Source organism: Ascaphus truei, chromosome 4 (assembly GCF_040206685.1).
Source record: "Ascaphus truei isolate aAscTru1 chromosome 4, aAscTru1.hap1, whole genome shotgun sequence".
Taxonomy (NCBI): domain Eukaryota; kingdom Metazoa; phylum Chordata; class Amphibia; order Anura; family Ascaphidae; genus Ascaphus; species Ascaphus truei.
Genome location: NC_134486.1, coordinates 8,863,802 through 8,891,686, shown reverse-complemented (window position 1 = coordinate 8,891,686; position 27,885 = coordinate 8,863,802). Strand labels below are relative to the sequence as shown.

The window sequence follows — 27,885 nt, the reverse complement described above, 5'->3', positions numbered from 1 at the left end:
TGTATTTATATAAAGAGAATTTCATGTGTATTCCTCCTGTAGCAGAATTAAGCATTTATACTTATTGGCATACTGATACCCAATTGCACTTTTTATTTGACATAATATCAAACATCTGAATGAGTTTGAAAATAAAAAACAGAAGTCTTTCAAACCGGAATTGAACCAGTGACCTAAGGATTGCTGTATTACCACTACAGTCCTCTGCTCTACCAACTGAGCTATCGAAGGCTTCATGCTTTGGCCAAAGAAATAACCGGATAATTCCTGCATGTGGTGGAGCTTGTATTGAGGGGATTAAACATGCAAAGAAAATATATGATATAAATCAGTTCCCTTTACAAACATCATACCACACATTCAAGAACTCATGTGGTAGCGTGGCCGAGCGGTCTAAGGCGCTGGATTAAGGCTCCAGTCTCTTCGGAGGCGTGGGTTCAAATCCCACCGCTGCCAATCTTTATTTATTGCCTGTAGTAACAATTACTTACTTTGTCTTATTCTATATCACTGTAGAGCCAACATAGCTAATAACCACTATTAACTGTTTCATGTCTATGTTTTTGACAGCCACATCTTATGTCTGATATCTATTTCAAAGAGGAAGGAACAGAGGGCACAGCGGATTTTGCAAATTCAAACTCATTTTTTGAGCCAACACAACGTTTCGACCGTGGAGGTCTTTTTCAAGTGACAATGGCATATACAAATCTGGTCTAACAACATATAAATAGTGCCCCAAATCCCCACAATGCAACCTGTTCAATCAGTGTTGATGAAGTCCATGTGCTTAATCAGTTCCTTGAACCAATGTCCAGTGTGCAAGCTTGAATAGGTGATCCCCAACAGCTGTAAGTCCTCCTTTAGATATCGTGATGTTCATGTCCTCCCACTTCCTGGTTATTCGGTATCCATCTTTGTGACGTCATCACTTCGGGTCCTCAATGGTTGGAACGCAGCGTCCTCGTGCGTTTCAAATGCGCGCATGCGCACTTCCTGATTATTCGGTATCCATCTTTGTGACGTCATTGATTCGGGTCCTCAAAGGTTGGAACGCAGCGTCCTCATGTGTTTCAAATGCGCGCATGCGCAGTAGACATACACTCGAGGCGCAGTCAGTGCTGACTGCATATGAGTCATTGCACAAGCGTCAATCTTTGATCATTCCTTGTCCTCAGTAGTTGGAACGCACGATCTCATGCGTTTCAAGCGCGCACATGCGCAGTAGGTATCCATTCGATTTCCTTCAAATTGAAACGCCAGAAGTGCATGTTGTGTACCAATCATTGCACTAACGTTAATCCTTTTAAATGTGATCCTGCGAGTGTATGATGGATAAGTTGATCAGCGTATTTTCTTCAATAGAGGTCCTTCCATGTGTCATCTTCTTTTGTTCTTCATTGGAGGGAGTTATCTTCCATTTTTTAGAAGTCCACGATATTATAAAAAAGAGAGAAAAAAAGGGAAAAAAAACAAAAAAAAACGGAGTGATAAATCAGCACAACACGGTTGAACAAGCTGCTAACATATCATTTACTATGAACAGTGAATAATAATAAAAGTTAAAAAAAGGTTGGTTTTGTCAATTCTTAAACATGCTCAGCCCCAGTGGCATACTATTCTGACAGCTTAAATATTTATCCAATAACAGCAGGCAGTGGCAGCAGCCTATGGAATAAGTGGTTTTACCTTTCTTCAATGAAACATCCTAATGACAAAAAGTCATTTAGTCCATTAGGGAATACTGTATCTAAAGTGTGGATCCAGAATGATTCACGTTGTAATAATAAAACATCCTTTTCCAATCCTGCCCTAGCTTTTTTGATATGTTCAATACCCATTAATTTTAGTGATGAAATGGGATGACTGAATTCAGAGCAATGTCTAAAAAGAGCGGTGTCTTCCGCACGATTATTTATTTTACTCTTATGTTCAATAAATCTAGTTTTAAGCATCCGATTGCTCTTACCAATATAACATAGTCCACAAGGGCATTTGATCATGTAGACTATGTTCGTGGTGGTACATGTAATACGTTCCTTAATAGTGAACATCTTGCCACTTCTAGGATGGTAAAACTTATCTCCAGTATTTAAACTGTTACAAATGCTACATCCATAACATTTATAGCAGCCCACCTTGGGTGAACTCAGGAAATGTGGGGTAGTATAATGTTTCTCATTGTCAGCCTTAATGAGAATGTCCAGGGTGAATGTCCAGGGTGAATTGCATTAACATGTTTATTGCCCTTTGTTCCCCTTCCCGCCTTTTCTATCCCCATTTGCAGCCCATCCCATAGGCCGCCATTGGAGCTCCATGCAAGTCAATGGAGATTTCCGTGGTTTTGGCCTAATATCAGAAAAGACCAGCAGGTGGCGCCCGAGAGGACGAGCGGAACTCCGCCATTGAAATTAATGGAGTAATGTATTTCAATGGGGATTCCTCGAGTCCGACCTCAAGGAACGAGCTGGCAGCCAGCCAAACCGCAAACCCCGAAAGCGGATACAATATCCATAGAAAAGCTTTGATCACTAAATTGGCGTGGGAACTTGGTCACGGCCAAGTTCAGTCATATTAAAATTGTATCTCCGGTCCTAGGGAAGGTAGCGGGTTAATTCTTTTTGCCCCTAGCTCAGGGGGACCCTCTTACTCGACCCCAACCGGGTCCGACAGTCAATGGCTCCAGTCTCCTTGGAGACGTGGGTTCAAATCCCACCGCTGCCAATTTTTGTTTATTGGCTGTAGCAACAATGACTTACTTTTAAATTTAGACAACAGATACTTTATCCTTTATCTATACTTACTTATTGATCCAGAGGAAGGCGAACAAAAAACCCCAGAGTCATATCATCCAATAATATCTCATAAGGGGAAAAATAAATTCCTTCCTGACTCCTAAAGCACTCCTAAATCCTGCTCCATCAAGGATTCCCCCAATTTATCCCCATTTAATTTGTGTCGCCTTTTCATTCTTGCATCCCAAAATGTATAACCTTACATTTATCTGTATTAAACCTCATCTGCCATTTACCTGCCCACGTTTCTAGTCTCTAAAAGTCCTTCTGAAGAGAAATTACATCCTGCTCTGATTCTATTACCTTACACAATTTAGTATCATCAGCAAAGATGGAGACTTTGCTCTCGATGCCAACCTCAAAGTAATTAATAAACAAGTTAAAAAGCAGGGGTCCCAGTACCGATCCCTGAGGTACTCCACTCACGACTTTAGCCCAACCTGAAAAAGTTCCATTTATGACAACCCTCTGTTGTCTATCCTTTAACCAGTTTTCAATCCAGGTGCATATATTATTACTGAGTCCAATTTTCTTTATTTTGTACACCAACCTCTTGTGTGAAACTGTATCAAAAGCCTTTGCAAAATCTAAGTAGACCACATCAACTGCATTACCCTGGTCTAAATTCCTACTCACCTCCTCAAAGAAACAAATAAGGTTAATTTGGCATGATATATCCTTCATAAATCCATGCTGACTATTACTAATAATTTTATTTTCCATTAGGTATTCCTGAATATTATGCCGTATTAAACCTTCAAGTAGTTCCCCCACTATTGATGTCAGGCTTACAGGTCTGTAATTCCCCGGTTGTGATCTAGCTCTCTTTTAAATATAGGCACCACATCGGTTTTATTCCAATCTTGTGGTACTGAGCCTGTGGAAATGGAGTCCTTGAATATTAAATATAATGGTTTGGCTATTACTGAGCTTAACACCTTGAGAACTCTTGGATGTATGCCATAGGGGCCAGGTGCATTATTTATTTACATTTTTTCAAGTCGCTTATGAATTTTTTCCTCAGATATATGTGACATTGTCAAAGAAGGTATTAACCAAATATAATATATATAAATATATATTTAATATTTTATATTTATATAAATGCTTCCAAAACATTCATCCTGAAAGGATTTAGGAAATATGAATTCATAAAAACCTTATTAAAACTAGAAATAAGATTCAAGAAGAACAAAACACAGAGGGAAGTAATGGTATGTATATGCTTATTTACATGGTAACCAAATGCTGTGCGGGATTTCCATGAATGTTACCTGATCTTTTAGAGATAGGGAGAGAGAGCTTGTGGTCATTGTATTTACAGGCAGATTGTCAGTAATGAAATGTATCTGTGTTATGAATTTATGTATTTATATAAAGAGAATTTCATGTGTATTCCTCCTGTAGCAGAATTAAGCATTTATACTTATTGGCATACTGATACCCAATTGCACTTTTTATTTGACATAATATCAAACATCTGAATGAGTTTGAAAATAAAAAACAGAAGTCTTTCAAACCGGAATTGAACCAGTGACCTAAGGATTGCTGTATTACCACTACAGTCCTCTGCTCTACCAACTGAGCTATCGAAGGCTTCATGCTTTGGCCAAAGAAATAACCGGAAAATTCCTGCATGTGGTGGAGCTTGTATTGAGGGGATTAAACATGCAAAGAAAATATATGATATAAATCAGTTCCCTTTACAAACATCATACCACACATTCAAGAACTCATGTGGTAGCGTGGCCGAGCGGTCTAAGGCGCTGGATTAAGGCTCCAGTCTCTTCGGAGGCGTGGGTTCAAATCCCACCGCTGCCAATCTTTATTTATTGCCTGTAGTAACAATTACTTACTTTGTCTTATTCTATATCACTGTAGAGCCAACATAGCTAATAACCACTATTAACTGTTTCATGTCTATGTTTTTGACAGCCACATCTTATGTCTGATATCTATTTCAAAGAGGAAGGAACAGAGGGCACAGCGGATTTTGCAAATTCAAACTCATTTTTTGAGCCAACACAACGTTTCGACCGTGGAGGTCTTTTTCAAGTGACAATGGCATATACAAATCTGGTCTAACAACATATAAATAGTGCCCCAAATCCCCACAATGCAACCTGTTCAATCAGTGTTGATGAAGTCCATGTGCTTAATCAGTTCCTTGAACCAATGTCCAGTGTGCAAGCTTGAATAGGTGATCCCCAACAGCTGTAAGTCCTCCTTTAGATATCGTGATGTTCATGTCCTCCCACTTCCTGGTTATTCGGTATCCATCTTTGTGACGTCATCACTTCGGGTCCTCAATGGTTGGAACGCAGCATCCTCGTGCGTTTCAAATGCGCGCATGCGCACTTCCTGATTATTCGGTATCCATCTTTGTGACGTCATTGATTCGGGTCCTCAAAGGTTGGAACGCAGCGTCCTCATGTGTTTCAAATGCGCGCATGCGCAGTAGACATACACTCGAGGCGCAGTCAGTGCTGACTGCATATGAGTCATTGCACAAGCGTCAATCTTTGATCATTCCTTGTCCTCAGTAGTTGGAACGCACGATCTCATGCGTTTCAAGCGCGCACATGCGCAGTAGGTATCCATTCGATTTCCTTCAAATTGAAACGCCAGAAGTGCATGTTGTGTACCAATCATTGCACTAACGTTAATCCTTTTAAATGTGATCCTGCGAGTGTATGATGGATAAGTTGATCAGCGTATTTTCTTCAATAGAGGTCCTTCCATGTGTCATCTTCTTTTGTTCTTCATTGGAGGGAGTTATCTTCCATTTTTTAGAAGTCCACGATATTATAAAAAAGAGAGAAAAAAAGGGAAAAAAAACAAAAAAAAACGGAGTGATAAATCAGCACAACACGGTTGAACAAGCTGCTAACATATCATTTACTATGAACAGTGAATAATAATAAAAGTTAAAAAAAGGTTGGTTTTGTCAATTCTTAAACATGCTCAGCCCCAGTGGCATACTATTCTGACAGCTTAAATATTTATCCAATAACAGCAGGCAGTGGCAGCAGCCTATGGAATAAGTGGTTTTACCTTTCTTCAATGAAACATCCTAATGACAAAAAGTCATTTAGTCCATTAGGGAATACTGTATCTAAAGTGTGGATCCAGAATGATTCACGTTGTAATAATAAAACATCCTTTTCCAATCCTGCCCTAGCTTTTTTGATATGTTCAATACCCATTAATTTTAGTGATGAAATGGGATGACTGAATTCAGAGCAATGTCTAAAAAGAGCGGTGTCTTCCGCACGATTATTTATTTTACTCTTATGTTCAATAAATCTAGTTTTAAGCATCCGATTGCTCTTACCAATATAACATAGTCCACAAGGGCATTTGATCATGTAGACTATGTTCGTGGTGGTACATGTAATACGTTCCTTAATAGTGAACATCTTGCCACTTCTAGGATGGTAAAACTTATCTCCAGTATTTAAACTGTTACAAATGCTACATCCATAACATTTATAGCAGCCCACCTTGGGTGAACTCAGGAAATGTGGGGTAGTATAATGTTTCTCATTGTCAGCCTTAATGAGAATGTCCAGGGTGAATGTCCAGGGTGAATTGCATTAACATGTTTATTGCCCTTTGTTCCCCTTCCCGCCTTTTCTATCCCCATTTGCAGCCCATCCCATAGGCCGCCATTGGAGCTCCATGCAAGTCAATGGAGATTTCCGTGGTTTTGGCCTAATATCAGAAAAGACCAGCAGGTGGCGCCCGAGAGGACGAGCGGAACTCCGCCATTGAAATTAATGGAGTAATGTATTTCAATGGGGATTCCTCGAGTCCGACCTCAAGGAACGAGCTGGCAGCCAGCCAAACCGCAAACCCCGAAAGCGGATACAATATCCATAGAAAAGCTTTGATCACTAAATTGGCGTGGGAACTTGGTCACGGCCAAGTTCAGTCATATTAAAATTGTATCTCCGGTCCTAGGGAAGGTAGCGGGTTAATTCTTTTTGCCCCTAGCTCAGGGGGACCCTCTTACTCGACCCCAACCGGGTCCGACAGTCAATGGCTCCAGTCTCCTTGGAGACGTGGGTTCAAATCCCACCGCTGCCAATTTTTGTTTATTGGCTGTAGCAACAATGACTTACTTTTAAATTTAGACAACAGATACTTTATCCTTTATCTATACTTACTTATTGATCCAGAGGAAGGCGAACAAAAAACCCCAGAGTCATATCATCCAATAATATCTCATAAGGGGAAAAATAAATTCCTTCCTGACTCCTAAAGCACTCCTAAATCCTGCTCCATCAAGGATTCCCCCAATTTATCCCCATTTAATTTGTGTCGCCTTTTCATTCTTGCATCCCAAAATGTATAACCTTACATTTATCTGTATTAAACCTCATCTGCCATTTACCTGCCCACGTTTCTAGTCTCTAAAAGTCCTTCTGAAGAGAAATTACATCCTGCTCTGATTCTATTACCTTACACAATTTAGTATCATCAGCAAAGATGGAGACTTTGCTCTCGATGCCAACCTCAAGGTAATTAATAAACAAGTTAAAAAGCAGGGGTCCCAGTACCGATCCCTGAGGTACTCCACTCACGACTTTAGCCCAACCTGAAAAAGTTCCATTTATGACAACCCTCTGTTGTCTATCCTTTAACCAGTTTTCAATCCAGGTGCATATATTATTACTGAGTCCAATTTTCTTTATTTTGTACACCAACCTCTTGTGTGAAACTGTATCAAAAGCCTTTGCAAAATCTAAGTAGACCACATCAACTGCATTACCCTGGTCTAAATTCCTACTCACCTCCTCAAAGAAACAAATAAGGTTAATTTGGCATGATATATCCTTCATAAATCCATGCTGACTATTACTAATAATTTTATTTTCCATTAGGTATTCCTGAATATTATGCCGTATTAAACCTTCAAGTAGTTCCCCCACTATTGATGTCAGGCTTACAGGTCTGTAATTCCCCGGTTGTGATCTAGCTCCCTTTTAAATATAGGCACCACATCGGTTTTATTCCAATCTTGTGGTACTGAGCCTGTGGAAATGGAGTCCTTGAATATTAAATATAATGGTTTGGCTATTACTGAGCTTAACACCTTGAGAACTCTTGGATGTATGCCATAGGGGCCAGGTGCATTATTTATTTACATTTTTTCAAGTCGCTTATGAACTTTTTCCTCAGATATATGTGACATTGTCAAAGAAGGTATTAACAAATATAATATATATAAATATATATTTAATATTTTATATTTATATAAATGCTTCCAAAACATTCATCATGAAAGGATTTAGGAAATATGAATTCATAAAAACCTTATTAAAACTAGAAATAAGATTCAAGAAGAACAAAACACAGAGGGAAGTAATGGTATGTATATGCTTATTTACATGGTAACAAATGCTGTGCGGAATTTCCATGAATGTTACCTGATCTTTTAGAGATAGGGAGAGAGAGCTTGTGGTCATTGTATTTACAGGCAGATTGTCAGTAATGAAATGTATCTGTGTTATGAATTTATGTATTTATATAAAGAGAATTTCATGTGTATTCCTCCTGTAGCAGAATTAAGCATTTATACTTATTGGCATACTGATACCCAATTGCACTTTTTATTTGACATAATATCAAACATCTGAATGAGTTTGAAAATAAAAAACAGAAGTCCTTCGAACCGGAATTGAACCAATTGACCTAAGGATTGCTGTATTACCACTACAGTCCTCTGCTCTACCAACTGAGCTATCGAAGGCTTCATGCTTTGGCCAAAGAAATAACCGGATAATTCCTGCATGTGGTGGAGCTTGTATTGAGGGGATTAAACATGCAAAGAAAACATATGATATAAATCAGTTCCCTTTACAAACATCATACCACACATTCAAGAACTCATGTGGTAGCGTGGCCGAGCGGTCTAAGGCGCTGGATTAAGGCTCCAGTCTCTTCGGAGGCGTGGGTTCAAATCCCACCGCTGCCAATCTTTATTTATTGCCTGTAGTAACAATTACTTACTTTGTCTTATTCTATATCACTGTAGAGCCAACATAGCTAATAACCACTATTAACTGTTTCATGTCTATGTTTTTGACAGCCACATCTTATGTCTGATATCTATTTCAAAGAGGAAGGAACAGAGGGCACAGCGGATTTTGCAAATTCAAACTCATTTTTTGAGCCAACACAACGTTTCGACCGTGGAGGTCTTTTTCAAGTGACAATGGCATATACAAATCTGGTCTAACAACATATAAATAGTGCCCCAAATCCCCACAATGCAACCTGTTCAATCAGTGTTGATGAAGTCCATGTGCTTAATCAGTTCCTTGAACCAATGTCCAGTGTGCAAGCTTGAATAGGTGATCCCCAACAGCTGTAAGTCCTCCTTTAGATATCGTGATGTTCATGTCCTCCCACTTCCTGGTTATTCGGTATCCATCTTTGTGACGTCATCACTTCGGGTCCTCAATGGTTGGAACGCAGCGTCCTCGTGCGTTTCAAATGCGCGCATGCGCACTTCCTGATTATTCGGTATCCATCTTTGTGACGTCATTGATTCGGGTCCTCAAAGGTTGGAACGCAGCGTCCTCATGTGTTTCAAATGCGCGCATGCGCAGTAGACATACACTCGAGGCGCAGTCAGTGCTGACTGCATATGAGTCATTGCACAAGCGTCAATCTTTGATCATTCCTTGTCCTCAGTAGTTGGAACGCACGATCTCATGCGTTTCAAGCGCGCACATGCGCAGTAGGTATCCATTCGATTTCCTTCAAATTGAAACGCCAGAAGTGCATGTTGTGTACCAATCATTGCACTAACGTTAATCCTTTTAAATGTGATCCTGCGAGTGTATGATGGATAAGTTGATCAGCGTATTTTCTTCAATAGAGGTCCTTCCATGTGTCATCTTCTTTTGTTCTTCATTGGAGGGAGTTATCTTCCATTTTTTAGAAGTCCACGATATTATAAAAAAGAGAGAAAAAAAGGGAAAAAAAACAAAAAAAAACGGAGTGATAAATCAGCACAACACGGTTGAACAAGCTGCTAACATATCATTTACTATGAACAGTGAATAATAATAAAAGTTAAAAAAAGGTTGGTTTTGTCAATTCTTAAACATGCTCAGCCCCAGTGGCATACTATTCTGACAGCTTAAATATTTATCCAATAACAGCAGGCAGTGGCAGCAGCCTATGGAATAAGTGGTTTTACCTTTCTTCAATGAAACATCCTAATGACAAAAAGTCATTTAGTCCATTAGGGAATACTGTATCTAAAGTGTGGATCCAGAATGATTCACGTTGTAATAATAAAACATCCTTTTCCAATCCTGCCCTAGCTTTTTTGATATGTTCAATACCCATTAATTTTAGTGATGAAATGGGATGACTGAATTCAGAGCAATGTCTAAAAAGAGCGGTGTCTTCCGCACGATTATTTATTTTACTCTTATGTTCAATAAATCTAGTTTTAAGCATCCGATTGCTCTTACCAATATAACATAGTCCACAAGGGCATTTGATCATGTAGACTATGTTCGTGGTGGTACATGTAATACGTTCCTTAATAGTGAACATCTTGCCACTTCTAGGATGGTAAAACTTATCTCCAGTATTTAAACTGTTACAAATGCTACATCCATAACATTTATAGCAGCCCACCTTGGGTGAACTCAGGAAATGTGGGGTAGTATAATGTTTCTCATTGTCAGCCTTAATGAGAATGTCCAGGGTGAATGTCCAGGGTGAATTGCATTAACATGTTTATTGCCCTTTGTTCCCCTTCCCGCCTTTTCTATCCCCATTTGCAGCCCATCCCATAGGCCGCCATTGGAGCTCCATGCAAGTCAATGGAGATTTCCGTGGTTTTGGCCTAATATCAGAAAAGACCAGCAGGTGGCGCCCGAGAGGACGAGCGAACTCCGCCATTGAAATTAATGGAGTAATGTATTTCAATGGGGATTCCTCGAGTCCGACCTCAAGGAACGAGCTGGCAGCCAGCCAAACCGCAAACCCCGAAAGCGGATACAATATCCATAGAAAAGCTTTGATCACTAAATTGGCGTGGGAACTTGGTCACGGCCAAGTTCAGTCATATTAAAATTGTATCTCCGGTCCTAGGGAAGGTAGCGGGTTAATTCTTTTTGCCCCTAGCTCAGGGGGACCCTCTTACTCGACCCCAACCGGGTCCGACAGTCAATGGCTCCAGTCTCTTTGGAGACGTGGGTTCAAATCCCACCGCTGCCAATTTTTGTTTATTGGCTGTAGCAACAATGACTTACTTTTAAATTTAGACAACAGATACTTTATCCTTTATCTATACTTACTTATTGATCCAGAGGAAGGCGAACAAAAAACCCCAGAGTCATATCATCCAATAATATCTCATAAGGGGAAAAATAAATTCCTTCCTGACTCCTAAAGCACTCCTAAATCCTGCTCCATCAAGGATTCCCCCAATTTATCCCCATTTAATTTGTGTCGCCTTTTCATTCTTGCATCCCAAAATGTATAACCTTACATTTATCTGTATTAAACCTCATCTGCCATTTACCTGCCCACGTTTCCAGTCTCTAAAAGTCCTTCTGAAGAGAAATTACATCCTGCTCTGATTCTATTACCTTACACAATTTAGTATCATCAGCAAAGATGGAGACTTTGCTCTCGATGCCAACCTCAAAGTAATTAATAAACAAGTTAAAAAGCAGGGGTCCCAGTACCGATCCCTGAGGTACTCCACTCACGACTTTAGCCCAACCTGAAAAAGTTCCATTTATGACAACCCTCTGTTGTCTATCCTTTAACCAGTTTTCAATCCAGGTGCATATATTATTACTGAGTCCAATTTTCTTTATTTTGTACACCAACCTCTTGTGTGAAACTGTATCAAAAGCCTTTGCAAAATCTAAGTAGACCACATCAACTGCATTACCCTGGTCTAAATTCCTACTCACCTCCTCAAAGAAACAAATAAGGTTAATTTGGCATGATATATCCTTCATAAATCCATGCTGACTATTACTAATAATTTTATTTTCCATTAGGTATTCCTGAATATTATGCCGTATTAAACCTTCAAGTAGTTCCCCCACTATTGATGTCAGGCTTACAGGTCTGTAATTCCCCGGTTGTGATCTAGCTCCCTTTTAAATATAGGCACCACATCTGTTTTATGCCAATCTTGTGGTACTGAGCCTGTGGAAATGGAGTCCTTGAATATTAAATATAATGGTTTGGCTATTACTGAGCTTAACACCTTGAGAACTCTTGGATGTATGCCATAGGGGCCAGGTGCATTATTTATTTACATTTTTTCAAGTCGCTTATGAACTTTTTCCTCAGATATATGTGACATTGTCAAAGAAGGTATTAACCAAATATAATATATATAAATATATATTTAATATTTTATATTTATATAAATGCTTCCAAAACATTCATCCTGAAAGGATTTAGGAAATATGAATTCATAAAAACCTTATTAAAACTAGAAATAAGATTCAAGAAGAACAAAACACAGAGGGAAGTAATGGTATGTATATGCTTATTTACATGGTAACCAAATGCTGTGCGGGATTTCCATGAATGTTACCTGATCTTTTAGAGATAGGGAGAGAGAGCTTGTGGTCATTGTATTTACAGGCAGATTGTCAGTAATGAAATGTATCTGTGTTATGAATTTATGTATTTATATAAAGAGAATTTCATGTGTATTCCTCCTGTAGCAGAATTAAGCATTTATACTTATTGGCATACTGATACCCAATTGCACTTTTTATTTGACATAATATCAAACATCTGAATGAGTTTGAAAATAAAAAACAGAAGTCTTTCAAACCGGAATTGAACCAGTGACCTAAGGATTGCTGTATTACCACTACAGTCCTCCGCTCTACCAACTGAGCTATCGAAGGCTTCATGCTTTGGCCCAAGGAATAACCGGATAATTCCTGCATGTGGTGGAGCTTGTATTGAGGGGATTAAACATGCAAAGAAAACATATGATATAAATCAGTTCCCTTTACAAACATCATACCACACATTCAAGAACTCATGTGGTAGCGTGGCCGAGCGGTCTAAGGCGCTGGATTAAGGCTCCAGTCTCTTCGGAGGCGTGGGTTCAAATCCCACTGCTGCCAATCTTTATTTATTGCCTGTAGTAACAATTACTTACTTTGTCTTATTCTGTATCACTGTAGAGCCAACATAGCTAATAACCACTATTAACTGTTTCATGTCTATGTTTTTGACAGCCACATCTTATGTCTGATATCTATTTCAATACATTATTTAGTGCATTATTCCCCATCATTTGGTGCATAAGTAGCATTATTGGATATATGTGTCATTGTCAAAGAAAGGTATTAACCATATATAAATGCTTCCAAAACATTCATCCTGAAAGGATTTAGGAAATATGAATTTATAAAAACCTTATTAACACTAGAAATAAGATTCAAGAAGAACAAAAAACACAGAGCTAAGTAATGGTATGTATGTGCTTATTTACATGGTAACCAAATGTTGTGTGGGGTTTCCATGAATGTTACCTGATCTTTTAGTGATAGAGAAAAGATCAGGTAACATTCGTGATAAAATTATACACCATTTGCGGGTAACATAACAGTACTACCGGCTACTCCGGTCAGCAACACATTACACAGATGTTTAACCCTAGTTGCTCCCTAATATCCACCCTTAATCTCCTGCTCCCAAAGTGCGTGTCTTGCAGCTATTTCCTAACAGGGATCCTAACTACACCCGACGGCATCCCTAACTTACATTCCTGCAGGGGACCGTAAACTACAGGAGAATACATTAGGGCGCACAACTAGACCCAAGAGCTGACACTTCAGCCCTTGACATACGGTTTCAGGGGCAACCAGCCCGGTGTCACCTTTATTAATGAAGGCCGGCTACCCCCTGCCGTCACACAGCTTGATATAGAAAAGAGATAAGAAAGAAAGAGTATTGGTAATGCAGTAATATGCTTTCTGTAATATTACTGTGTCATATTCACTTCACTTTGTGTTATACTGGGGCAACTCAAACACATTTTGGTTGTGCCCCTTTTAACATAGCTAAAAACAGAGAATCCCTCTGTATTAATAGTGGGCTAAAAACAAAATACTATTTAAAAAACTGGAGAATGCGGGCATCGATCCCGCTACCTCTCGCATGCTAAGCGAGCGCTCTACCATTTGAGCTAATCCCCCATATGCTGCCTGTTGAAAGACGTCTCCATTGTACACATACATCCTCTACACAATGGAAACAAAAAAAGAACAGCGCAAAAAAACCATTGTGTAGTATAATAAAATAATTATTTATAGTGTAAGGGTGAGTATTGCACGTACATCAACAAAAAGGGTTAATAGCATGACATGTTACCACTCGGCAGGCACAGCAGGATACAGACACCGGTTACTGGACGTCCTCCCTCAGAATGCTGGTGACGCATTAAAGACACGACCGGCCGAGAGACGCTGCCGGATGACGTCACACGCCGGCGTGGACCAAACCGGAAGAAGCGTGGCGATCAACCCTTGAGAATAACTGCTGAGGGCTCCGTGAAGGCGCGGGAAGGTTCCCCAGCGCTGAGCTGCTTACTCCGAAACCGGATACCAGCATTCTGAGGGAGGACGTCCAGTAACCGGTGTCTGTATCCTGCTGTGCCTGCCGAGTGGTAACATGTCCCTAACATGTCATGCTATTAACCCTTTTTGTTGATGTACGTGCAATACTCACCCTTACACTATAAATAATTATTTTATTATACTACACAATGTTTTTTTGCGCTGTTCTTTTTTTGTTTCCATGTAGCCTGGTGTTTGAGCCATTCCCACTGACCAGCAGCACAAAACCTCACCTGCTAAGGTTGTATTTTATATCTTATTCATAAGTCACTAATTTTATCACAGACCACATATGAGCGCAAGTCTTTTTTTGTTTTCACATCCTCTACACCAGGGGGGCGCAAACTTTTTTCCCTGCGCCCCCCTGCCGGCTGTCCCCTCACTCCCGCGCCCCCCTCCCAACCCCAACTTACCCGCGCTCCGGCGTAATGACGTCACGTTGCTATAGCAACATGACGTCACATGACCTCGCAGCGTCATTTTGACGCCGCGTTGCCATGGCGACACAGGGAGGAAGCTGCCGGAGCCACGGTAAGTTAGGTTTACAGAGGCCCTGCAGCTCCCCCGGCACTTAATTTAAGTGCCTTCGGGAAGCGTGCGGGGCCTCTGTAAACCCCGCGCCCCCCGTCGGGAGTGTCGCGCCCCCCCTGGGGGTCGCGCCCCACAGTTTGCGCACCGCTGCTCTACACAATGTAACACACATGGATACAGATATAGTGCACATCTACAGGGTACTGACAGATGGGAGTGTATATACTTTTGCATTCTGTATTTCTGTGTGTTTCCGAGGTCTTTATCCGAATAAACCTCATTTTATTTCACTGCCTTGTTTTGCCTATTGACTGATCCCTTAAATATAAATGTGTTAAAATACCTTGTCTACCGTGACAGTCATAACCCTTTTCAATTAAATATAAAAATAAAATGGGCTTTAAGAATAAAATGTTCACTTTTACAAGATTTGCATCAGGGAATACCCCAAATCCACCAGTGGAACTCCTGGTAAACATACAAATAAATTGTCCCAGGCGCTGTGAATATAGTCCAATGAACCCAAATACCGTGAACCAATTGGGCAGTCTTTAGTATAGGCTTCCTATGCCAGATATAATCTTGATAGTTGTTGGACAGGCAGGGGTGTTGTCTGATAAGATATGCTGATGTCTCTGAAATCATAGAAAAAAACAGCAGGGCACGCACATAGCGTGGTTTGTTTTTTCAATCACCCCCCTGCCTAGAACCCTGAAATCCTACTTACAGGATGAGGGGCTCTCAGGTACAGTTGAGAGAATCTGTGCCTCACGTCTCTGTTCCTCAGAACGTCTCACGGACCCACGTGGTCTGGTCTGCAGGGGTCCCCTCACTCAACGATGGTAGTAGTAGAGATGGTTTACTCCAACGCTCCCACAGATGAATGCGTGTGGGGTGGGGGGGGGGTTGAGACGGGGAAGATATGGAAATGTACTAGTGTGATAACGTACAAGGTATTTATTGACATACAACAACAATAAAATCACACTTACAATGTGGAAAGTTGGCGAGCTCCGCTCACAATGCCGTCCGCAGCCTGTGTAGCTCCTAATGCTGCCAAGGGGAAGGTCGCCGCGCGCTGCACTCGATTCCGGAAATCAGAGTGACGTCAGCAGTGGGGCAGACCGGAACTCTCCTCACACCAGGAACTACAGGTGCCCGGGCAGCTCAATTCACTAGGCTCCTCCTCCCTACGCGTTTCGTGACGAGTTGTCACTTCCTCAGGGGATAATGGAGCCTAGTGGATAGGCTATTTATGCTAATCTTAAGTGGAGAGCCCTCCTACAAGTGGGATGGACTGGGCGTGACTAGCTATGCATTACATTCAACTGCGATCATGGTAAAAGCAGACTGGGATCAATGTTACAACATACCTTATCAACTAGGACCCTTTCAAAGCATATGAATTAAAAACAGCCTAAATATCTAGTGAATTGATTAATAAATAGGGCATAGTGCATCTTACATGATCAACTATTAAAGAATCATCTTGATGTTTAAAAGACACCTATAGTATATACGAATATTATTAAAATTACATATCATTTAAAATTACACTTATACGATAATACATTTATATTCTATAACGATGCATATAAATCTAGATACATAATTTTAAGAATGTCAGAAGCAAATATAAAAACAACTATACAAAAAACTAATGCACTGATATAAAATGAACATTAAAAGCCTGTTAGTCACTCAGGCATAATAAAATGATCAGAGCCATGACACATTCACTGATCTTTTAAAAAAGCTGCCAGGTCAAAATCGATATTGAGGCTGAGGGGGGACAGTGTCTTAAGTACATAGATCCAATAACTTTCCCTTTTAGATACTAAATTAAGTCTGTCTCCCCCCCGCCAACTACTTTTTGGGTTGTCGATTCCTACACATATCAGACCCTCTGGGTTCTGGCCATGATGTGTTTTAAAATGATTTGAGACGCTATGAGTCTCGAGGCCCCTCTTAATATTATAGACGTGTTCAGCGAACCGTCTTTTGAGGGGTCTCCCAGTGCGGCCTACATATTGCAGGCCGCATGGACATTCTAATAAATAAACACAGAAGTTGGTCCTGCAATTAATAAAGGTTTTAATATCAAAGCTTGCCCCTGTTACTTTAGATTGAAAGTTTTTGGTCTTTTTACTATGCTTGCAGCCAATGCAGTTAGTACAAGTGTAATATCCCTTTAGGTCATTTAACCAAGACACATGGCGATCTCTAAGGCCATCAATGGGACAACTGGGAGAAAGGGAAGATTTCAAATTTCTGGCCCTTCTATAAACAATTTTAGGTTTATTGGGGAGAATTGATTTCAGGATAGGGTCTTTATGGAGAATGCCCCAATGCTTGTTAAAGGTCTTAGATATAACTGGGGCCAGACCGCTATATTGAGTGATAAAAAATGGAAACTGTTCTTGAGTCTTTTGTTTAGGGATTTTTTCCATATCTTTAGTACATATTAGAGAAGCTCTATCTATCTTATTGACTTCTAATATAGCTCTGTCTAGTTCCTGATTCTTATACCCCCGTTCTATAAATTTAGTTTTTAGATCCTTAACCTGCTGTTGATAAATGTGATCTTCTGAGCAATTTCTCCTAATTCTTAATGCCTGTCCTTTCGGGATGTTACGCAACCATTGGGAGTGATGATGACTTGATGCCAACAGATAAGTGTTCGCATCCACTTCCTTATGGAAAGTTTTTGTGTGAACCATATTATCTGTCACATATAAAGATAGGTCAAGGAAGTTTATGCTGTTTTTATTGTCATTGAACGTGAATCTTAAATTTCTTGTATTGGTGTTCAGATGAACTTTAAACTGCTCTAGTTGATCGATGGGCCCCCTCCAGACACACAGCACATCGTCAATATATCTTTTCCAGAGCACCAGGTTCGCCCCAAATGGGTTAGAGGACCATATATGGTCCTCCTCCCATATAGACATAAATAAATTAGCGTAACTTGGGGCAAACCTGGTGCCCATTGCGGTGCCGCATGTCTGGAGAAAGAATTGGTGATTGTAACTGAAAAAGTTATGGGTCAGAATGAAGCTGATCCCATCCAGAATGAACTTCCTCAGTCTGTCATCTACTCCACCATCACGTTCTAAAACTCTCCTAATGGCGTCTATGCCCATCTGGTGATCTATTACAGTGTAGAGTGACACTACGTCGCACGTGACCCAACGCATGTCATCTGTCCAATCTAGATCCTGTATCAGGGTTAACACCTGTGAAGTGTCCCTTAGATAGGATGGGACTTGTACCACATATTTCTGTAAAAGGTAGTCCAGAAACTGGGACAGGTTCGATGTTAAGGAACCAATCCCTGATATGATCGGGCGGCCCGGGGGTCTAGTGAGGCTTTTATGTAACTTCGGGATGAAGTAAAACATCGGGATCCTGGGTTGTTCAATTGCTATGAACTCCATCTCCCTGATAGTGATAATTTCATCCCGAACGCCCTGATCTAAAAGTGTCTGTAACTCTACTTTAAATGGAACAGTCGGATTTGAATCTAGCTTCAGATAAGTGCTGTTATCGCCCAGAATTCTGAGTGATTCCTCCTCATAGTAGGAAGAATTCATAACAACCACTCCCCCTCCTTTGTCTGCTGCCTTGATCACTATATTTCTGTTTGACTCTAGGGATTTGACCGCCTCCTTCTCCTCTTTGCTGAGATTTTGTTTTGAACATTTGAAGTCTACACTCGCTGCCTCTAAATCGGAGATGACCATCTGGGCAAATGTATCTATAAAATTCCCCTTCATTCCTTTAGGATAGAAGGTGGAGGGTTTTTTAAATGGTGTAAGGGGAGGCTTGGTAGCCACAGGGTTGAGGTTGGGTGAGATAACTGTCCTACTGACTGCATCTTTGATGTAATACTTTTTGAGAGTAATCTTTCTCAAAAAGCGGTGGACGTCAACAAAGGTGTTGAACATGTTGGGTCCACTTACAGGTGCAAAGTTTAGGCCTCGCGACAGAACATCTAACTCTACTTGTTTGAGTGGTGTGTCACTTATGTTAAACACGTTACTCTTTACCAATCTCTCCCTTGGTCTAACCTTCTTCTTTCTCTTTCTCTTCCTTGACCCTCCTCTTTTCCCTCTGTATCTTCCACTCTCGATCTTTTCTTTTCTATCCGTACAGGTTCCTGTCTGGCTGGGTGGGCCCTTGTCCCTCTCCATCTTTCCTGCAATGGTGCTCTGCCTTGGCGCTGGTCCAAAAAAGAAATATGGTTACTACTGCTGTTTTCATGGCGGCCCCCATATGTCCTATCCACTGGGGATCTGTCCCGATAATGTTGACCTCCACGGGGTTTATCAACCGGGGATCTTTCTCTGCCCTGATACCCCTTACTATATTGTTCACCTGTATGTTCCCTATGCTTCCAATGTTCACCCTGATCCTGCTTGGTGGGTTTCTTTTTTCCTTTGCTGGAGCTAACAGGGGGGATACTGGCCGTATTTTGCAAATCACCCTGTTCTTCTATGGTGGGCCTATCTATAGTATCACTTTGAGTTGAATCAATTCTATCTCTAGAGATATTACCCTGGTGGATAGGATCTTGTCCACTTTGTTCTCCTCCTGCAATGGTAATGGTTTTGTCTACCTTCCAATTCCTTTGTTTATTGTCATCATAATCTTTTTTATCCCTTATAAACTTTTTATGTTTTGTTAATTTTACCTCTTTTTCTATTCTGTCTATTCTCAAAGATGTTTTTTCATCTAGGGCTTTATACTCTGGTAGTTCTGTAAATGGTTCTAACTGTTCTTTAATTGTATTGATCTTACCATCCAGAACTTCCATTGTATTAGTCCTATGTTTGATGATAAGTAGCATGAGGTTAACCGAACATGTATCTAGTATACAGTTCCATTCTTTTAAAAATTCCTCATCCTCATAGTCTGATGTTGGTGGTTTCTGTACTCTGAGACCTGTGGGAATCCTTTTATTCTCCAGATATTGCTTGAGAGTGTAGGTCTCCCAGATTTGTCTCATTTCTTGTATGAGTAATTTTTCTAATGTGGAAAACTGAGTATCTAGGCTATCTTTATCTGTCTCCATACTATCAGTGGTGTCATTGAAGAATCCAGCTAAATTCTGCCCTCTCAGTGTTCTGGTAGTGAATAGTGCCATCTTAAGTGTGGTCTGCTGCTGAGGGGTTAACGGAACAAAATACTAGCAAACAAACAATAATAAGCCCTCTAAAAAGCGCTGACCTACAGAAAAATAAATTAGTGATAACTGTGATAACAAATTAAAGTGACAAACCCTAAAGTGGTCAAAAATTAATCAAAAAATGATCAAAAGATAAAAGCAGCCTAAGGAACAAAAAATCAACAGACTATTCCAAATCTGTATAAACCAAATAAACATACAAATAAATTGTCCCAGGCGCTGTGAATATAGTCCAATGAACCCAAATACCGTGAACCAATTGGGCAGTCTTTAGTATAGGCTTCCTATGCCAGATATAATCTTGATAGTTGTTGGACAGGCAGGGGTGTTGCCTGATAAGATATGCTGATGTCTCTGAAATCATAGAAAAAAACAGCAGGGCACGCACATAGCGTGGTTTGTTTTTTCAATCACCCCCCTGCCTAGAACCCTGAAATCCTACTTACAGGATGAGGGGCTCTCAGGTACAGTTGAGAGAATCTGTGCCTCACGTCTCTGTTCCTCAGAACGTCTCACGGATCCACGTGGTCTGGTCTGCAGGGGTCCCCTCACTCAACGATGGTAGTAGTAGAGATGGTTTACTCCAACGCTCCCACAGATGAATGCGTGTGGGGGGGGGGGGGGGGTTGAGACGGGGAAGATATGGAAATGTACTAGTGTGATAACGTACAAGGTATTTATTGACATACAACAACAATAAAATCACACTTACAATGTGGAAAGTTGGCGAGCTCCGCTCACAATGCCGTCCGCAGCCTGTGTAGCTCCTAATGCTGCCAAGGGGAAGGTCGCCGCGCGCTGCACTCGATTCCGGAAATCAGAGTGACGTCAGCAGTGGGGCAGACCGGAACTCTCCTCACACCAGGAACTACAGGTGCCCGGGCAGCTCAATTCACTAGGCTCCTCCTCCCTACGCGTTTCGTGACGAGTTGTCACTTCCTCAGGGGATAATGGAGCCTAGTGGATAGGCTATTTATGCTAATCTTAAGTGGAGAGCCCTCCTACAAGTGGGATGGACTGGGCGTGACTAGCTATGCATTACATTCAACTGCGATCATGGTAAAAGCAGACTGGGATCAATGTTACAACATACCTTATCAACTAGGACCCTTTCAAAGCATATGAATTAAAAACAGCCTAAATATCTAGTGAATTGGTTAATAAATAGGGCATAGTGCATCTTACATGATCAACTATTAAAGAATCATCTTGATGTTTAAAAGACACCTATAGTATATACGAATATTATTAAAATTACATATCATTTAAAATTACACTTATACGATAATACATTTATATTCTATAACGATGCATATAAATCTAGATACATAATTTTAAGAATGTCAGAAGCAAATATAAAAACAACTATACAAAAAACTAATGCACTGATATAAAATGAACATTAAAAGCCTGTTAGTCACTCAGGCATAATAAAATGATCAGAGCCATGACACATTCACTGATCTTTTAAAAAAGCTGCCAGGTCAAAATCGATATTGAGGCCGAGGGGGGACAGTGTCTTAAGTACTAAGATCCAATAACTTTCCCTTTTAGATACTAAATTAAGTCTGTCTCCCCCCCGCCAACTACTTTTTGGGTTGTCGATTCCTACACATATCTGGGTTCTGGCCATGATGTGTTTTAAAATGATTTGAGACGCTATGAGTCTCGAGGCCCCTCTTAATATTATAGACGTGTTCAGCGAACCGTCTTTTGAGGGGTCTCCCAGTGCGGCCTACATATTGCAGGCCGCATGGACATTCTAATAAATAAACACAGAAGTTGGTCCTGCAATTAATAAAGGTTTTAATATCAAAGCTTGCCCCTGTTACTTTAGATTGAAAGTTTTTGGTCTTTTTACTATGCTTGCAGCCAATGCAGTTAGTACAAGTGTAATATCCCTTTAGGTCATTTAACCAAGACACATGGCGATCTCTAAGGCCATCAATGGGACAACTGGGAGAAAGGGAAGATTTCAAATTTCTGGCCCTTCTATAAACAATTTTAGGTTTATTGGGGAGAATTGATTTCAGGATAGGGTCTTTATGGAGAATGCCCCAATGCTTGTTAAAGGTCTTAGATATAACTGGGGCCAGACCGCTATATTGAGTGATAAAAAATGGAAACTGTTCTTGAGTCTTTTGTTTAGGGATTTTTTCCATATCTTTAGTACATATTAGAGAAGCTCTATCTATCTTATTGACTTCTAATATAGCTCTGTCTAGTTCCTGATTCTTATACCCCCGTTCTATAAATTTCGTTTTTAGATCCTTAACCTGCTGTTGATAAATGTGATCTTCTGAGCAATTTCTCCTAATTCTTAATGCCTGTCCTTTCGGGATGTTACGCAACCATTGGGAGTGATGATGACTTGATGCCAACAGATAAGTGTTCGCATCCACTTCCTTATGGAAAGTTTTTGTGTGAACCATATTATCTGTCACATATAAAGATAGGTCAAGGAAGTTTATGCTGTTTTTATTGTCATTGAACGTGAATCTTAAATTTCTTGTATTGGTGTTCAGATGAACTTTAAACTGCTCTAGTTGATCGATGGGCCCCCTCCAGACACACAGCACATCGTCAATATATCTTTTCCAGAGCACCAGGTTCGCCCCAAATGGGTTAGAGGACCATATATGGTCCTCCTCCCATATAGACATAAATAAATTAGCGTAACTTGGGGCAAACCTGGTGCCCATTGCGGTGCCGCATGTCTGGAGAAAGAATTGGTGATTGTAACTGAAAAAGTTATGGGTCAGAATGAAGCTGATCCCATCCAGAATGAACTTCCTCAGTCTGTCATCTACTCCACCATCACGTTCTAAAACTCTCCTAATGGCGTCTATGCCCATCTGGTGATCTATTACAGTGTAGAGTGACACTACGTCGCACGTGACCCAACGCATGTCATCTGTCCAATCTAGATCCTGTATCAGGGTTAACACCTGTGAAGTGTCCCTTAGATAGGATGGGACTTGTACCACATATTTCTGTAAAAGGTAGTCCAGAAACTGGGACAGGTTCGATGTTAAGGAACCAATCCCTGATATGATCGGGCGGCCCGGGGGTCTAGTGAGGCTTTTATGTAACTTCGGGATGAAGTAAAACATCGGGATCCTGGGTTGTTCAATTGCTATGAACTCCATCTCCCTGATAGTGATAATTTCATCCCGAACGCCCTGATCTAAAAGTGTCTGTAACTCTACTTTAAATGGAACAGTCGGATTTGAATCTAGCTTCAGATAAGTGCTGTTATCGCCCAGAATTCTGAGTGATTCCTCCTCATAGTAGGAAGAATTCATAACAACCACTCCCCCTCCTTTGTCTGCTGCCTTGATCACTATATTTCTGTTTGACTCTAGGGATTTGACCGCCTCCTTCTCCTCTTTGCTGAGATTTTGTTTTGAACATTTGAAGTCTACACTCGCTGCCTCTAAATCGGAGATGACCATCTGGGCAAATGTATCTATAAAATTCCCCTTCATTCCTTTAGGATAGAAGGTGGAGGGTTTTTTAAATGGTGTAAGGGGAGGCTTAGTAGCCACAGGGTTGAGGTTGGGTGAGATAACTGTCCTACTGACTGCATCTTTGATGTAATACTTTTTGAGAGTAATCTTTCTCAAAAAGCGGTGGACGTCAACAAAGGTGTTGAACATGTTGGGTCCACTTACAGGTGCAAAGTTTAGGCCTCGCGACAGAACATCTAACTCTACTTGTTTGAGTGGTGTGTCACTTATGTTAAACACGTTACTCTTTACCAATCTCTCCCTTGGTCTAACCTTCTTCTTTCTCTTTCTCTTCCTTGACCCTCCTCTTTTCCCTCTGTATCTTCCACTCTCGATCTTTTCTTTTCTATCCGTACAGGTTCCTGTCTGGCTGGGTGGGCCCTTGTCCCTCTCCATCTTTCCTGCAATGGTGCTCTGCCTTGGCGCTGGTCCAAAAAAGAAATATGGTTACTACTGCTGTTTTCATGGCGGCCCCCATATGTCCTATCCACTGGGGATCTGTCCTGATAATGTTGACCTCCACGGGGTTTATCAACCGGGGATCATTCTCTGCCCTGATACCCCTTACTATATTGTTCACCTGTATGTTCCCTATGCTTCCAATGTTCACCCTGATCCTGCTTGGTGGGTTTCTTTTTTCCTTTGCTGGAGCTAACAGGGGGGATACTGGCCGTATTTTGCAAATCACCCTGTTCTTCTATGGTGGGCCTATCTATAGTATCACTTTGAGTTGAATCAATTCTATCTCTAGAGATATTACCCTGGTGGATAGGATCTTGTCCACTTTGTTCTCCTCCTGCAATGGTAATGGTTTTGTCTACCTTCCAATTCCTTTGTTTATTGTCATCATAATCTTTTTTATCCCTTATAAACTTTTTATGTTTTGTTAATTTTACCTCTTTTTCTATTCTGTCTATTCTCAAAGATGTTTTTTCATCTAGGGCTTTATACTCTGGTAGTTCTGTAAATGGTTCTAACTGTTCTTTAATTGTATTGATCTTACCATCCAGAACTTCCATTGTATTAGTCCTATGTTTGATGATAAGTAGCATGAGGTTAACCGAACATGTATCTAGTATACAGTTCCATTCTTTTAAAAATTCCTCATCCTCATAGTCTGATGTTGGTGGTTTCTGTACTCTGAGACCTCTGGGAATCCTTTTATTCTCCAGATATTGCTTGAGAGTGTAGGTCTCCCAGATTTGTCTCATTTCTTGTATGAGTAATTTTTCTAATGTGGAAAACTGAGTATCTAGGCTATCTTTATCTGTCTCCATACTATCAGTGGTGTCATTGAAGAATCCAGCTAAATTCTGCCCTCTCAGTGTTCTGGTAGTGAATAGTGCCATCTTAAGTGTGGTCTGCTGCTGAGGGGTTAACGGAACAAAATACTAGCAAACAAACAATAATAAGCCCTCTAAAAAGCGCTGACCTACAGAAAAATAAATTAGTGATAACTGTGATAACAAATTAAAGTGACTAACCCTAAAGTGGTCAAAAATTAATCAAAAAATGATCAAAAGATAAAAGCAGCCTAAGGAACAAAAAATCAACAGACTATTCCAAATCTGTAAAACCAAATAAACATACAAATAAATTGTCCCAGGCGCTGTGAATATAGTCCAATGAACCCAAATACCGTGAACCAATTGGGCAGTCTTTAGTATAGGCTTCCTATGCCAGATATAATCTTGATAGTTGTTGGACAGGCAGGGGTGTTGTCTGATAAGATATGCTGATGTCTCTGAAATCATAGAAAAAAACAGCAGGGCACGCACATAGCGTGGTTTGTTTTTTCAATCACCCCCCTGCCTAGAACCCTGAAATCCTACTTACAGGATGAGGGGCTCTCAGGTACAGTTGAGAGAATCTGTGCCTCACGTCTCTGTTCCTCAGAACGTCTCACGGATCCACGTGGTCTGGTCTGCAGGGGTCCCCTCACTCAACGATGGTAGTAGTAGAGATGGTTTACTCCAACGCTCCCACAGATGAATGCGTGTGGGGTGGGGGGGGGGGGTTGAGACGGGGAAGATATGGAAATGTACTAGTGTGATAACGTACAAGGTATTTATTGACATACAACAACAATAAAATCACACTTACAATGTGGAAAGTTGGCGAGCTCCGCTCACAATGCCGTCCGCAGCCTGTGTAGCTCCTAATGCTGCCAAGGGGAAGGTCGCCACGCGCTGCACTCGATTCCGGAAATCAGAGTGACGTCAGCAGTGGGGCAGACCGGAACTCTCCTCACACCAGGAACTACAGGTGCCCGGGCAGCTCAATTCACTAGGCTCCTCCTCCCTACGCGTTTCGTGACGAGTTGTCACTTCCTCAGGGGATAATGGAGCCTAGTGGATAGGCTATTTATGCTAATCTTAAGTGGAGAGCCCTCCTACAAGTGGGATGGACTGGGCGTGACTAGCTATGCATTACATTCAACTGCGATCATGGTAAAAGCAGACTGGGATCAATGTTACAACATACCTTATCAACTAGGACCCTTTCAAAGCATATGAATTAAAAACAGCCTAAATATCTAGTGAATTGATTAATAAATAGGGCATAGTGCATCTTACATGATCAACTATTAAAGAATCATCTTGATGTTTAAAAGACACCTATAGTATATACGAATATTATTAAAATTACATATCATTTAAAATTACACTTATACGATAATACATTTATATTCTATAACGATGCATATAAATCTAGATACATAATTTTAAGAATGTCAGAAGCAAATATAAAAACAACTATACAAAAAACTAATGCACTGATATAAAATGAACATTAAAAGCCTGTTAGTCACTCAGGCATAATAAAATGATCAGAGCCATGACACATTCACTGATCTTTTAAAAAAGCTGCCAGGTCAAAATCGATATTGAGGCCGAGGGGGGACAGTGTCTTAAGTACATAGATCCAATAACTTTCCCTTTTAGATACTAAATTAAGTCTGTCTCCCCCCCGCCAACTACTTTTTGGGTTGTCGATTCCTACACATATCTGGGTTCTGGCCATGATGTGTTTTAAAATGATTTGAGACGCTATGAGTCTCGAGGCCCCTCTTAATATTATAGACGTGTTCAGCGAACCGTCTTTTGAGGGGTCTCCCAGTGCGGCCTACATATTGCAGGCCGCATGGACATTCTAATAAATAAACACAGAAGTTGGTCCTGCAATTAATAAAGGTTTTAATATCAAAGCTTGCCCCTGTTACTTTAGATTGAAAGTTTTTGGTCTTTTTACTATGCTTGCAGCCAATGCAGTTAGTACAAGTGTAATATCCCTTTAGGTCATTTAACCAAGACACATGGCGATCTCTAAGGCCATCAATGGGACAACTGGGAGAAAGGGAAGATTTCAAATTTCTGGCCCTTCTATAAACAATTTTAGGTGTGAGGAGAGTTCCGGTCTGCCCCACTGCTGACGTCACTCTGATTTCCGGAATCGAGTGCAGCGCGCGGCGACCTTCCCCTTGGCAGCATTAGGAGCTACACAGGCTGCGGACGGCATTGTGAGCGGAGCTCGCCAACTTTCCACATTGTAAGTGTGATTTTATTGTTGTTGTATGTCAATAAATACCTTGTACGTTATCACACTAGTACATTTCCATATCTTCCCCGTCTCAACCCCCCCCCCCCCCACACGCATTCATCTGTGGGAGCGTTGGAGTAAACCATCTCTACTACTACCATCGTTGAGTGAGGGGACCCCTGCAGACCAGACCACGTGGATCCGTGAGACGTTCTGAGGAACAGAGACGTGAGGCACAGATTCTCTCAACTGTACCTGAGAGCCCCTCATCCTGTAAGTAGGATTTCAGGGTTCTAGGCAGGGGGGTGATTGAAAAAACAAACCACGCTATGTGCGTGCCCTGCTGTTTTTTTCTATGATTTCAGAGACATCAGCATATCTTATCAGACAACACCCCTGCCTGTCCAACAACTATCAAGATTATATCTGGCATAGGAAGCCTATACTAAAGACTGCCCAATTGGTTCACGGTATTTGGGTTCATTGGACTATATTCACAGCGCCTGGGACAATTTATTTGTATGTTTATTTGGTTTATACAGATTTGGAATAGTCTGTTGATTTTTTGTTCCTTAGGCTGCTTTTATCTTTTGATCATTTTTTGATTAATTTTTGACCACTTTAGGGTTAGTCACTTTAATTTGTTATCACAGTTATCACTAATTTATTTTTCTGTAGGTCAGCGC

The 27,885-nt window shown here is 40.8% G+C and overlaps 9 non-coding genes across 9 annotated transcripts; 4 read left to right on the top strand and 5 right to left on the bottom strand.

Annotated features, from left to right (window-relative positions):
* Positions 1-145: 145 nt before the first annotated feature.
* Positions 146-231, bottom strand: TRNAY-GUA (transfer RNA tyrosine (anticodon GUA)). The gene is given in 2 exon segments: positions 146-181; positions 195-231. It is a non-coding gene; the product is annotated as a tRNA-Tyr (tRNA).
* Positions 232-374: 143 nt separating this feature from the next.
* TRNAL-AAG (transfer RNA leucine (anticodon AAG)) lies at positions 375-456 on the top strand. Its single transcript has one exon. It is a non-coding gene; the product is annotated as a tRNA-Leu (tRNA).
* Positions 457-4,305: 3,849 nt separating this feature from the next.
* Positions 4,306-4,391, bottom strand: TRNAY-GUA (transfer RNA tyrosine (anticodon GUA)). Its single transcript is given in 2 exon segments — positions 4,306-4,341; positions 4,355-4,391. It is a non-coding gene; the product is annotated as a tRNA-Tyr (tRNA).
* A 143-nt stretch (positions 4,392-4,534) lies between these two features.
* Positions 4,535-4,616, top strand: TRNAL-AAG (transfer RNA leucine (anticodon AAG)). The gene has a single exon. It is a non-coding gene; the product is annotated as a tRNA-Leu (tRNA).
* A 3,847-nt stretch (positions 4,617-8,463) lies between these two features.
* Positions 8,464-8,550, bottom strand: TRNAY-GUA (transfer RNA tyrosine (anticodon GUA)). The gene is given in 2 exon segments: positions 8,464-8,500; positions 8,514-8,550. It is a non-coding gene; the product is annotated as a tRNA-Tyr (tRNA).
* A 143-nt stretch (positions 8,551-8,693) lies between these two features.
* TRNAL-AAG (transfer RNA leucine (anticodon AAG)) lies at positions 8,694-8,775 on the top strand. Its single transcript has one exon. It is a non-coding gene; the product is annotated as a tRNA-Leu (tRNA).
* Positions 8,776-12,623: 3,848 nt separating this feature from the next.
* Positions 12,624-12,709, bottom strand: TRNAY-GUA (transfer RNA tyrosine (anticodon GUA)). The gene is given in 2 exon segments: positions 12,624-12,659; positions 12,673-12,709. It is a non-coding gene; the product is annotated as a tRNA-Tyr (tRNA).
* A 143-nt stretch (positions 12,710-12,852) lies between these two features.
* TRNAL-AAG (transfer RNA leucine (anticodon AAG)) lies at positions 12,853-12,934 on the top strand. Its single transcript has one exon. It is a non-coding gene; the product is annotated as a tRNA-Leu (tRNA).
* Positions 12,935-13,938: 1,004 nt separating this feature from the next.
* TRNAA-AGC (transfer RNA alanine (anticodon AGC)) lies at positions 13,939-14,011 on the bottom strand. Its single transcript has one exon. It is a non-coding gene; the product is annotated as a tRNA-Ala (tRNA).
* Positions 14,012-27,885: the final 13,874 nt, after the last annotated feature.